Raw genomic sequence first — 14202 nt, forward strand, 5'->3', positions numbered from 1 at the left:
TCATCTTTCACACTCCTGCATATTTGTGCACAAAAGACAGCACTGGAGCATGAACTAATCAAGAAGCTATCAATGTACAAGTAGGAGGTCGGGGCTGGAGGCAACAGCCAAGATGGTAATGTGATTGCTCTGCAATGATTCAGCACTCATTCTTCATCATCCATGCTGGACAGCATGGGAATCAACATCTCATATGCTCTGAAGGGTTTTGCCTGCTGTCACATATATAGCTTCACCACCTGTAAGGACAGATATACTTAGGGGGCAGCACAGAGATAGTGCTGATATACCCAATTTCTGCATGGTTGGGTGTATCATCTGTGCAATGGGAGTCTATAGCTTAATTTGGAAGCAGTATGCCTATGCTGTGCAAAAAGGAAACAATAAGGTGGGGCCCAAACCAACAGACTTTATATTTGTTTTGACTGCTCCAAGTGAATTCCTCCCAATGTTTCTGGAGTGTGATAATACAACCATGAAGAAAAATAGAAACTACTATTGAAAACAAAGATTAAATACTGAGAACTTCTCTCCTGCTTTGATTAGGATAAAAGGGAAATGGAACATTTTCTTTTTTGTTACATTGTTTTCTGAAAGGCAACATTCCAGAGTGAAACTCATTCAGCAGCCATGCAATCAACCCAATAGGCAATGATACCATCTGTACCCTTGCATCTTTTTTTCTTCTCCACATGCTCCTTTTTTTCCTTCCCTAAGAGCACAGGTAAGAATGGACTTCTTTCCTTTCAAATTCAAGAAAAGTTACCCTGATTTTAATCCTAGTGACACTGATGAGTACTTTTTCCTCCTAATTGGCATCAAGATGCTACAGGATAGTTTCTTTCCAAGCATGAAATTATATCCTTAAACAACTGTTGGCTACATTTGCAAGCTGAAGGAAATAACTTTTCTCATTTTTCTTCAAACAGTAATCAAAAGATAGGAATTTCTCTGTGTCTCATGGTGAAATTTTTGAGAAGCAGTTGTTTAGGGCTTTGGAATTTTTTTTTACTTTTGTTTTGGGTTTTTGGTTGACTGGAATAATGAATCTCTTTACAGCTTCACATTAGCTATTCTGTTAGCATTCCCTCTTTTAGTTGCAGGTTTAGTTCAGTGTCAGTCAGCCAACAGTTTCTGTCTTTAGCAGTTTGATCCTTCTGTGGCTTTTAGAATAGAATAGTTCTGGTTGGAAGGGACCTACAATGATAATGTAGTCCAACTGCCTGACCACTTCAGGGCTGACCAAAAGCTAAAGCATGGTATTAAGGGCATTGTCCAGTTGCCTCTTAAACACTGACAGGCGTGGGGCATCAACCACCTAGGAAACCTCTTCCAGTGTTTGACCACCCTCTCACTAAAGAAACTTTCCTTATATCTAGTCTGAGATGTCTATGGCTATACAATGTATTTGCATTGTATAAACAATTGAGACAATATACAGTCTCCTTTGCCACAATTAATATTGCTGAAGATGTTATATAAGCATTGAAATCTAGGCACACAAAGAACAGACACACAGATGCTCAGCTGCACTCAAGTGAAATAACTTCATTACAGAGAGACCATGTATCTGGTTTTCCTCCCACTTATCCATGCTGACAGATAGGAATAATATCAGTACAAAAACTGTATGAAGAAAGAATCAGGGTTTAAATCAAAAAGAGAAGAAAACAGTCCACAGAGCCTACTGGATTAGTAGCCTCTCTGCTGCGAGAAGCAGTACCAACTTTCTGAATTTTACTATGTAATTTCTAGTGAACTGAGATTTTCTGAAAGCCCCAAGTCTTTCCATTATGTAAAAACAGGATACTCAACTTTTCTCAGACCACCTGATAGTCATGGAAAGTACTGGGAAGACAATCTAGTTGTCCTGTCTCCCAGGCTAATATTCCATCCATTGGCCTGGGCTGCCTCTTAGGAAGTTTGGGGGTTTTGGCATGTTTTGTTTTGTTAAGTAATATATATTCTTCTTTGCTGCTCTGAATAGAGTGCATTTATTGCTCCTAAAGAAATTTTTCATTAAAAATAGGGACCACATACATCTCTGCAAGATTGCTAGAGAGTTATGCTGAGGAAAAACTTGTTTTCAGGTGCTATAGCTGCTGTTTCTTTAAGCACCAGGAAGGCACATAACTTCTTATCTATTCCTCATGGTCTAGATTAATGGCTGCTTCTCTCAGCAGATCCTAACTGTTCGCATCAGCATTTTTATTTGTTTCTTTTATCCTCTCTGTCCTCTTTCTGTGCCCACTAAACTACTGTGATCAAAGTCCTTATCTTTGCCTGTGCCTAAGCTTCTGATGTGTTCTTTATTTCTCCGTTATGTGCTTGCTCTTCCAACTAATTTCTTGGAATATCAAATAGATCTTTCTGATTAGTCACAGTGAGAGAGGTTTGATTAGCAGCGTCACCGCATTATGCATGCCTAGCACAATTTCACACTCACCACAACTCATTCTGACACTCATTTCCTGGAGTCATGGGGAGCAGACAACTTTAGATGTGACCCCATCTATTTCAACTCCTGCCCAGCCCATGCACCTAATGGCCAAAAGCATCCATATGCCTGCACATTCACATACCTCCACCACTCTGTTACACTATGCTTTGCCAGAAGATGATATCTTCAAAAAAAAAAAACATGCTGCAGTTTGCAGGGTAGGAGTCCTTTCTGAGTACTCAGCATTTTTAATAGACGGTCACCATCACTGGCTTTGGTTATAATTCAGGCTAATTGTGATCTTTCATTTAGTGCTAGTGAGGCCATGAAGACCATTTAAGATGCCTTAATAGGATCACTGCACTTGAGTCTGGCTCTAGCCAGACTGCTGCTATGTTAAACAAGCTATCACAGCAATCAGCAGAGAGGGCATTGTTCTTGCTAGGGAGCTAGCTTTGGCTGCTTTCCTTTCAGCCCAGTCTCCCCTGCCAGCAATAGTTATGCACCAGAAATCTATCAGTATTTATCAACAAACATCTCCTTCCCCTCCAGGCTGATAAATCTCATTCTTATCTGTTGCCATACCCATGTAAGGGTCTGGGACCACTCAGCTGAATCATCTACTTCATTATATACATGCCATTTTCTAACAGGATATTGTTTCCACTTCCTCCAGATTGAAGACTCTGGATAGAAAAACTGCAGTCATTTCTGTATGTTTCTTTAATGTTAAGCTGCAATTCATCAAGATTGTGGAGCTGTTTCCAACTGCTTTGAGATGCATCCCTCATTCTGTGCATGCAGCCGATGGTTCAAGTTATTTAGAAAAGGAACTCTCTTGTAACACTTGCTCCTTGAAAGTCTCTTATGCAACGAGCGTTAGGACATATTCTTATGGCATACTGCTGTAAATGTTAGATAACTGTGAAGAATTCAAGTATATTTATATGAATCAACACTAACATAATCAAGAAGAGAGTATGGCCTGATAACCCATGTAAATAGTAGAACTAGATACCCTTTGATTTGTAAACCAGCTTGAAGCTACATTCATCCCAAGGAAGGATTAAATATCTTATTAAATATCTGATTAAATATCAGAGCTTATTCAGCTCTGAGCTGTATACAAACACTACCAAATATTTCTTTGCTCCCTATGAATTTTTTTTTCTTTAAAGTATTCTGCAACCTTAGTAATGCAGCAGTCAGGTTGTAATAATTGCAGAAAGACTACCTTGTTGCACATTGTCACCAGGTAATGAATAATGAAAGAAAACTTTGAAATCACGATTGAGAAAGTTTCTACATAAACGATTGCCTGCCATGAAGTATTCAACATTCTTTACAAGGATATAAAAGGAAAATCAGGTGTGAGAATATTTGCATCACAAATACAATTACACAAGTAAAGTTTCCTGACCTTATGCTCTGCAGTCCAGCAGGCAAAGAACAGCTTAGAGATGATGGCAAATTTTTTGGAATTAAATATTCAACTGGAAGCTTTTCCTCAGAGTTTGGACAGAGTTAAACTTTGAACTTCTGTGATGTCAAAAGGTTTTATTTCCTTTAAAAGCATATCACTCCCATTTATTTTTCCTATTTCAGTTAGTTATGTGCTCCCAGGTACTAGGAGAATCTAAACACATCAGCCAACTTCAGCAACTGATCAAATGCATTTTTGAAGTTGACATATTGCCTGGGAAGTCATCTTCCTGACTTTCAGTCTAATTCATTGTGCTTCCCAGATTTAGGTCATGGTGGAAATTTGGCTCTGGCTTACAGCCATGCAAATCCAGTAACTTTAATGAGTTTCCGTGTGCATAAGTGAGGACATTCCACTTGACTTGCAGAGGCAGATGTTTCACTTTAATGACAGCTAATCTAAAAGCCATTTCTTTTACTATCATCTCCCTGCGGAAGATTAATCGTGTTATCACTGTACTGCCTCTGCATCAAGCAATTTCCAATTTGCCAGGGCTCTGAGGAGTCGCTGTCACCATTCATTTAATGCGTTACATGAAATTATCATTGGCATTAGAGTCTGCCTTTGGAGTCTTGGCTATTTCAATCATATTTCAGCTAAACTGGTCTATGTTGGAATCTGTTGGTTCAGTCAGCCATTACTCAATGACACCTTAAGGAAAGCGACTCATTACTTAGAAGGCGCAGCACTCCAAAGCTGTGGGATTCGGAAGGCTCTTTCTCCTCCTACTCCTGCTGTGGGTTCCAGGAATGACTTTTTCATATTCATTTGTTCTGTAGGATGCCAAAGAAAACTGCAGACCTGCACCTGCCTCACAGATGTGTACAACTCTGACACCCCAAGCACAGGACCAGTGGTTTATTTGGTCACAAAAGTGCGTGGAGGGTAGAAGACAAATACAGGATGATATTGCTGTTTGTAGCATTCAGCAGTTGAGAAGGTATGAGGACAGGTGGGGAACAAATTGCCATCCCAAATGGCAAGGTTAGAAAACATGAGCCAGTCCCAAAGATATGTCAGCAGAGAATGGAAGACGATCATGATCATAGTGATGTTATTTTCAGTTTCTCACCAGTGGACTGGCAATAGGTGTGCAAGTGAAAAAAAATAGCTTCTGTTCTGGTCAGCTGCCCTTGCCCAGTCTTGGCCTTCCCTTTTGTCATAGCGTGCTGCCACTAACCCTCTGGGTTCCACACCTCAATACAGATGTATAACTTGCACATCTAAGACCTGTGCAACTATTTAATTTTCAATTAATTTAATTTCTGAAGTTTATTTTAGGCATATGATGCATGGCCAAAACCTGGAGACCTTGACAAGTCTACTCTGCGTTCATCAGAGCCACCGAGTACTTGTTCTGCATACAGTGCAAGACTTGAGTTTAACCTGCCAGATTAGTTGTGGCTTTAGGTGTCTTACCATCCAACACGATCATTTTTGTATTTGTGTGTTCCCTATACGATTCCAAAAAGTCAAGAGTTACAGAGAATAAACTAGCATAAGGATTTCCCCACAGACTGTAAAGGAAATTAAGAACAGTATCTGATAATAAGTTTGCATGTCTCATTCCTGAACTGTGTCACAGTAAATGAGAAAATTTAGCTGTAAAGCCAGAGGGTGAGTGTAGGAGGGAGCAGGAAACACAGGAGGATGTTAATCATTCCATTCCATTCCTGTTTTGCATTTTGTTGTGCCCCTCAGTTGTACTTTCATCTCCAGGTCAGTGCTGCGTATGCCTAATGCAACCTAGCAAATATGCTTCATGGGTGTCACATAGCATGATGTATAGGGATCTGAAGTCACAAGGGGGCCACATTTTTAGATGCAGATCAGTAGTGGATGAAATGAAAAACTGACAGTGATTAGTATTTTCCCACTTAAAATGACCATCTCATGGAGCATCTTGATTGCTTAGAAACCTCAGAAGTCATATAAGACATTCAAACACTGGTAATATACTCGATATGTTCTCTAAAAGTCACATTAAAATCTTACAATATTAGGAACACCTCTGAGTGCTGGTAACAGTGTAGGGTTTGTCCTTTTAGTATAGAATTTTAACAATAGAAACATTTATACCTTGCCATTTTCTTTTTTTTGCAACCTTGCCAACAGTATTTTTGCGATGCTGTTTCTTTTCTTCTCATGCATCATTTGTCCATTCTTGGGCAATAAAATCTACTTACTGGAGAAAACAGGTAATTAGCCATCTACATAAATTGCCCTGTGTCTACATCATTAATGTGTTTGGATGTTTTAATTGATTGCATTCTCAACTATTTTGGATGGCTTAAATGCCAGCTAATGCAATCCAATTAAGCCTCCTAATAAACCTGACTGATGAACTGCAATATAATCACACATCAAGTAGAGATGTAGAGGCAAATGCCACAGAACTGACAGTTTAGAATAGACTGTGTCATTTTGAAAGACCAAATCACTTCTCAACAGGGAAACTTCTAATTGACTGTAACTGGTGGTGGATTTGGTGTCCAAGACCTGATTCAACACACCTTTTAAGCACACGCTTAAGCCAATTCCTATCCACAAAACATTTTTCATAGAATCATAGAACGGCCCAGGTTGGAAGGGACCTCAAAAAACCACCTGAGCCAACCTCTCATGGAAAAGGGAGCCTACACAAGATTATCTAGCATCCTGTCCAATTGCATCTTGAAAACCTCCAGTGACGGGGACTCTACCATGTCTCTGGGGAGGCAGTTCCAGTAATTGATTGTTCTCACTGTAAAAAAAAAAAAAAAAAAAAAAATTTTTTCTTTTATCAAGATGAAACCTTTCCCAGTGCAACTTGCACCCGTTGCCCTTGTCTTCTCCATGCAGCTCCTTGTGAAGAGAGGGCCTCCGTCCTCTTTGTAGCCGCCCTTTAAGTACTGCAATACTGTGATGAGGTGCCCCCTGAGCTTTCCCTTCTACAGGGAGAAAAGACCTAATTCCTTCAGTCTTTCCTCATAGGGCAGGTTCTCCAGCCCTTCGATCATCGTGGCCCTCCTCTGGACCTTCTCCAGTCTGTCTGCATAAGTCTGTTACTGACTGAGATTCCTCCCAAGAGCTTCGCCTATAATTGTCCTCTCCATTCTGTAACATTTGATAAATTTTATTGCCATTTCTGAAATTATTTATTTTCTAGACTTTTCAAACTCATAGGGACATCAATTTATTCAATTCATAGAAATCTAAAAAGTTTATGCAACAAATATGTTAAGTGATAAGAGTCCTAGAGGTAAGATTAGGAGTTTTACTTGAAGCTAAGCTAAACTAAATAATAATTTTACCAGAAAACTGCCTTTTAATAGTCTGTGATCAGTCACCTGAGTACCAACTGTAGAGTTAAGGTTTCTCAAGTTGATTGTATTGCTATTATTTTTGTTATATTACACACAAATAGCAATGCACATTAGTAAGACCTTATTAATGAAGGCTCTAACTCTACAAACACTGGACCACTCGTATTTCCAAAGATTCTCATACTATAGGTATTGCAATAGGGGCCAAAAACTTAAAAAAAAAAAAAAAAACCGCAGCAGAGAAATAAAACAGACAAGGTAGGAAAAAAGAAGTTAACAGTAAATACTATGGATGCTTTCTAAAAATCATCTAGCATTTTTTTTAAATTTTGAAAAGCCTAAGTCCTGTTACCTAACAGAATGAATTAAGAACATGTGTAGACTAAAGGAATAAAGAAACTCAGTGTTGTCAGCTTATCCTGGAGAACATAGCAACTTGATAGGTAGCAGAAATGCAAAGGAGATTTTTAGGCAATATGGGGGCCTCTTAATAAAATACTATTCAAACAAAACTAGATGAGGCAGCTAGAAGTTAATATGATGGAATGCTGGAATATGATGCAAACTTCCAATAGTGCCCTGCAAGCAACTGACTTAAAGATGGTGTAGTGTCTTTATGTCAGCTCTGGAGGTCTTTTTCTAAGCCCAAACAGAGGTTATAGATTTAATGGAGTAATCTGTGTGAAATTCTCTGCTCTATGATGCCAGACAAGACATAATAGCTCCTCTGGCATCAATGTCTATTAATCTAATCTTGACTTTGATTCTTTCTGTTACTTTCTTTCATCTGTAAAATGGGGATAATACTCTATTTCAGAAGCTTGTCAGTATCTCTTCGTTCTGGGTACAAAGTGCTTTGAAGATGACATTTCTACATTTTACATTATTGTAAAAGAGCTGCGGATTGTCATCAAGCCCTTTCCCCAATCAGTGATGCTGGTAAAGGGACCCCTCTGTTCTGTGTCTGATACCCACTTGTTTATTTGTACAACTGTCTCTGGCACAAGTAAAGGCAGAGCCTCAGCCTTCAGTGGGAACAAGAAAGCATCCTGGGCATCCCACAGTATGCAGTCCGCTGGTACAGATTTTGTGTTTACTTTGTTGACAATGGCAAGGGCTAAGAAACAATAAAAACATTTAGATACCTTCCTATAGGCATGACACTGCCTAAGTTTTAGCCCCAGCCTTTGCTGTACATTGGAATCCACATGCCACTTAGGCACCCTGTACAGCATGCAGAGTTGGCTGCTTCTGAGAGTGAACCATATGCCAACCGACCAGTACCTAATGGGAAGCTCTAACCACAGAGGTGCATGTGGAATCCAAATCCTTTTCTAGTGGGCACTCAGGTACTTCTCTGCATCTCCAGAGCCAGGGTCAATTCCTAATGTAAGGCACCTCCAGCAGTTACTACATGAAAGAACTGACCAGTCCTCTCTACCTTCTTTTATCCTGCAGCTCCTGATACTGCCACAACCACTTTCCACACAACCGTCAATTGTTCATTCAGAATGCAAGTTTAATACATCTTCAGGCTGAATGATGCAAACCTTCCAGCTTCCACAACAGTGTCCTAATTATTAGTGGGCATGCAAGAAAGAGGTAAGGTATGGGTGAAAAGGGGAAGTTTGCTAAAAGTTAAGCATATTTATAAGCATTTTGATAATTCAGGACTTCACACCATGGACAGTCTTGCTGAAACCAAGTGTAACAATTTATTGAAGAGGATCTTATGGTTTGGTCTTCTATGTTCAATTAAATGATATGTGCATGGTGTTTAAATGCATATGACTATGGACTCTAAATTTTTCAACTGGTCTGAATATCTTTCCTTGGAAGGTGGAACTATCTTCTGTTACTTGTAAGATACAAAGAGTACATTTAGTGGATATTACAGCTGAAATTTGTATGTGCTCCATAGCTGAAAAGAATTTCAAGTAAAATAGCTTAAATTCATTTTGTTTGTAATCCATCTTCCCATACAGCCAAATAATACAAAAATATACTTTTTAAGTCACGCACATAAAATTTTAAAACATTGTGTCATTAAAAATGTAATTGCAATATTCATCACTGTACTGAAATTATGTCTATGGAAAATGAGACACTGCCTTCCAGAAGAAGTCTTCCTGCCATAAATACTTGAAAAATCTCTTGGGAAAGAAGTAAAGCATTTCATGTAAAATTAGAACTTTCCTAAGAATTAATTAGTGTAATAGGAGAGAATTTTCTAAATGCTAATAAGCTAGGAAATCATCTTGTCCATTTAAGGACAGCGTTGATCGTCCCTGCTGCACAATCTATTTACCAGTCTAGATATAAAATCAAGTGATTTCAAATATGGTGGAAAGGGTTAATTCTCCCTGATAAGTCTCTGAGCAGAGCATTTAATTCAGTGGGCATTCTAAGCCACCTGTGTGTGAGAGTGAATGTACAAGGGAAAAGGCACAGTACTTTGCAAGACCATTATTGGGGAGAGCCTGTTAAAGAGATCAATGCTGATAATACGAATATGCATTTGTTTCTGACTGCCAGAAAACATTCCAATTACATCCCAGAAACTACACAAGCCACCTGACCTCTGCAGCTGAAAAACATTCTCCATAAGACAGAGGTAAGACAACTTCACATTTTTACCTGCTTCTCTGTGCAAAGTGCATGCATTTAGAAATTCACTGCAGAAATCATTGCATACCTTTTATACATAATACCACTAATGTCTGATATTTTTTTATTCTGATGATGTTCAAAAGATCATTATCTCTAAAGGGAGGGTGAGTGAAGAGTTTTGAAACGTCATCTAAACTTCAAGGTTTTCCCAATTCTGATCTGTTTCAGATGTGCATCTACTAGGATTTATTTACACTACACACATCTGGTAGCCAACCAGCTCTAAGAAGATATTTGAGTACTGATTTTTATTCTATTTCATGCTAGTTGACAGATGACAGGGTTACACCGGCTCTCAAAGACAAACCCATTCATTATTTTTGAGCACAATGAGTTATCCTCTGTAGTCGGCATCCCTGCTACAATAAATCACAGGGTAGCATCCAGCCATTGTCCTGGAGTCATTCATTGTGCTGATTTACTGGGGGCTAGGCTGTTTGGTTGTTTGTTTTTTTAATGTCGCCCTATAGCTTCCGATTGTCTTCTGTATTTAAGGTAAATGCGTATACTAGACTCATTTCTATCACAGTTTCTTAAATACTCCTTTCACTCTTCAGAAAGCAACTGCTTAGACTGGGGAGACTGAGATTAATGAAGACATTTACTAACACTGGAATAGTGCATACTGTTTTGGTTACTAAACAAAACTAGTGATGTTGATAGTAAATCTGACAATTTTAGACATGCATTATAAATCTTGGTTCAGGTGAGTTTTGCTATTTAGATTAATTTATATACACAGAAGAAATATATCTTTGTATCTGTGTAACCTGAACATTGAAACCCGGGTCACAACAGAGATTAATTATCTTTCCAGACTCATGGTTTGTTATTGTACTAAAGACAAAGAGGTAAGAAACAAGGGAGTTTTTAAGCAGTTCTGTTCGAAGAGTTTTGAAGCTATTCTCCATACCCCTGCCTCTCACACACACACACACACACACAGAGGAGGTGGTAATTTGTAATCTGCACTAAAAAAGAAATGCAAATTATTTCACATGCAAATGATTTCAGATCTGGTATTGCACTTCTACTCGGATATGGGGATAGATGCAGTTGCTGGATTGTACATGGTGAATAAACCTCACTGAAAGGAAAAAAAATGAAGATTTCACATGTTTAAAAAAATCCACTCTTAACTGACCCATCTGTTCTGAGTGTGAAATATTTGTTAACCATCAGTAGCAGAATCCAAAGCAATAGAATCAAAGTGAAATGCAAAGCTGCAATGCAAGGTAGCATAAGCATGTGCTTTGCCTATTAACACATTCATTTACATTCTTTACTGTGCCCCCACTAGAATTAAGGTGTCACCCAGTCCTAAAACTCTCATAAGTTAAATAGAACACAATATCCCATATCGCTGTGTTTTCCTTTATTGAAAGAGGAAAGAGCTCAGAAAGAAATCAGAAAGGAAAAAAGCAGATATGTAGGATAAAAAAGTATGAAATCCATTGATAAACTACTTGTCTTTGTGTTCTCACCTATGGATGACTTTTCAAAACAAGCTGCTTTTGCTGTTTGTATCAGAGACAAGGAAAATATCTTTCCACAGAGCAATTCTTGTTGAATTACTATTGGAAGAAAACTGTCCATCCAACACAGATTACAGAATTTTTGCTTGCTAGATTTTGCGCTGTCCTTCTTTTTGCACGTGTGAGTCAAAAATCCCTACTTATGTATGGTGTTTGTATATGTACATACATTATAGAATTGGGAAATGAAACAGTAAGAGAAGTTTTCCAGCTAATCAGTTCTCATTTCTAAAGCCACAGTCAAAACTTGTCTGAATAACAAGTACTAAAGCAATGCCGTTTCTGCAAGATTTATGCTGAATTTTCAGAGACATCATTGCATGATGAAGTGCAGGGTCCTTTTCAGTCCTTCCTCGGAAGCTGCATCTGCGTTATGCTGGTTTGACAATAGTGCTGCTGCATCAAAAGAGAGACAGCTCTTCATGCTTTGATGTGCCATCAATACCCAGGACAGAAGGTTTGGCCATTCCAGGGGAATAAATTTATAGAAAAGTTACACATCATAGCCACATCACACTCCACTAGGAGTTGCACTGAATTCTTGTGGAATGTCACATTGCAAGAGGTTGCCAAGGCCAGCCCATTAGAGCCCTTCAAAAGCCTCTGCATTAACCACCTTGTACGGAAGTGGTGTCATGACAAAAGTTGCATGCGCACATCACTCGAAAGGCTTTGGATGACTGCCTAAAATCAAGATTTATATGTGACTTTTTGCATGGGCAACATATTCAGGACAAAGTACAAAACCCTGGCATCCAGAGGTATGCAATTTTCTCTCACATCTTAGTATGGATCAATTTATAAGGAGATACAAAGTGTAACAGATAGAGATGGATACCTTGTTTCCATGGTAACAATACTTAAGACACATCATACTAAAGATGATGTCAGTGCCACGTCCTGTTTGGTTTTGATTGCTTTAGGACACTGAGCTGTTTATACATTTGATGTAGTTTTTTAATACCTGCAGAAGAACCCCAGAGCACTGGCTGGGAAATAACTACCCTATTGTTCATGCAGTCCCTGATTTTCCTGGAGTATATAGAGAGCAGCAGCCATTAGAACACCTATTCAGATGACCCAGAACATTCAATTATGTCAATACTAAACACAACAAATTGTCTTAGTGCAACCTGAATAAGTTATTGGGAGAAGGCCATGGTCAGCACTGAGGAAAGACTGTGCAAAACCTCAAGATGGCAGGGAACTAAATTAAGTAATATACTCCCATATAATTCTAGCACAGGGTTTTTGAGGTATGCATCACCAATGGTAAAGCAAACATATGCAGAGACAAAAAAAATGCACAACCCTTCACAATTTTTATCTTTAGAATCAATTCCTTCTAAATGAAGAGTTGAAGGTCAATTTGACATTGTAGGCAACTAAGACATAGCAACCAAACCAAAGAAAGGTAGTAGTATCCTTGAATACTATCTTCTCCCAGTGCAGCGTCCCAGGTATAGCCATGGTTATTCCAGATTCTCCAAGGGAAATATGAAAGCAAAAATATTCACAGCCCTGAATCAAGTACAGTCTCCCAGGCAAGTGAGGCACCGGCTCGACTATTTGCTATTCAGGGCTGGAGCTCTCTGACCATAAATTCCTCCCAGACTTGAGAAACTTTCCCAAGAAGAAAAGCATTGCATAAAAACTCCAGACCAGCTCTCTCCCTCTATACTGGAACTGCAATAGTTCTGTGCCATTTGGGATGCCTTATGCCTGAAGAAGCACACCTCTTTAGTAAATAGTCGGACGTGGGGTCTTAAAGTTCACAGTAAAAACATCCTAAAAGGAGGCAGTCATCCAGATTGGCTACTCAAGCCCCACCCCTCCAGGATTCAAGTGTGAAAATCTATGATTTGAGGCTTTTTTAAAACTGCAACCCTGCCATTGAAAGCTCTTTACAAATCCAAATTCCAGTAACAGAAGAACCTCCTTTAGTTACAAAGCAAGCAAAAAGGGGAAAATCCTTTCGAAGTAGCCCAATACAAACAGCACATGCCTCATTGCTTCATATGTTGTGTGTCTAAATTGCTTTGGGGAAAGAGCATGTTCTCCAATAACTGAAAACCCCTACTGTTTCTCAATTTCTAGAAGAAGAAATCCCCAGATCAGTGTTCACCTTCACATTATTGCAAATAGAGACTACACTTTTTAAGCTAATTTGTAAAATAAGGGTCTAATGGATTGTGAACTAGACCAGCAGATGAAAGACTAATACATGAAAATTTCTGCAGGCAGTGACTGCCATTGTAACTTTGACAAGTCACAACACTTTTCCTGTGCCTTAGTTTCTGCATTAGGGTGTAAAGGAACTGAACTTCTCTTAGCAATTTCTGGTTGAAATGCACTGCAGAAAGAAAAAAATTTTATGAATAATTTAGTTGAATGTGAGATTTAGGAAAAAAAAAAAAAACAAACAACCCACTTCCACTTTGCATCATCACATCTCCTTTGCCATAAAGGCTACAAGGTGATACTGAGACTATGCCAGAAACCAAAATAGGTCTTTCCCCTTAGAAGCAATGAACAGAACGGGGACCTCACTGCACTAGTGGAGAACTGTCAAAATGACAGATTACTCCATTTCAGTGACCACACAAAGTTGCACAAGACAATCAAAATTAATGATTCTGCAAATATGTCCTTTACAGTTGCTAGTCCTTCTCCTCATACAGAAGAGAAGCTTTTTTTTTACTTTCTTACAGCACAGCAATTTAAATACTTGTTACCAGATCTCCCATCATGAAGAGAAACATCTAATAA

This window comes from Fulmarus glacialis, unplaced genomic scaffold, assembly GCF_000690835.1.
Source record: "Fulmarus glacialis isolate BGI_N327 unplaced genomic scaffold, ASM69083v1 scaffold6720, whole genome shotgun sequence".
NCBI classification, from domain to species: domain Eukaryota; kingdom Metazoa; phylum Chordata; class Aves; order Procellariiformes; family Procellariidae; genus Fulmarus; species Fulmarus glacialis.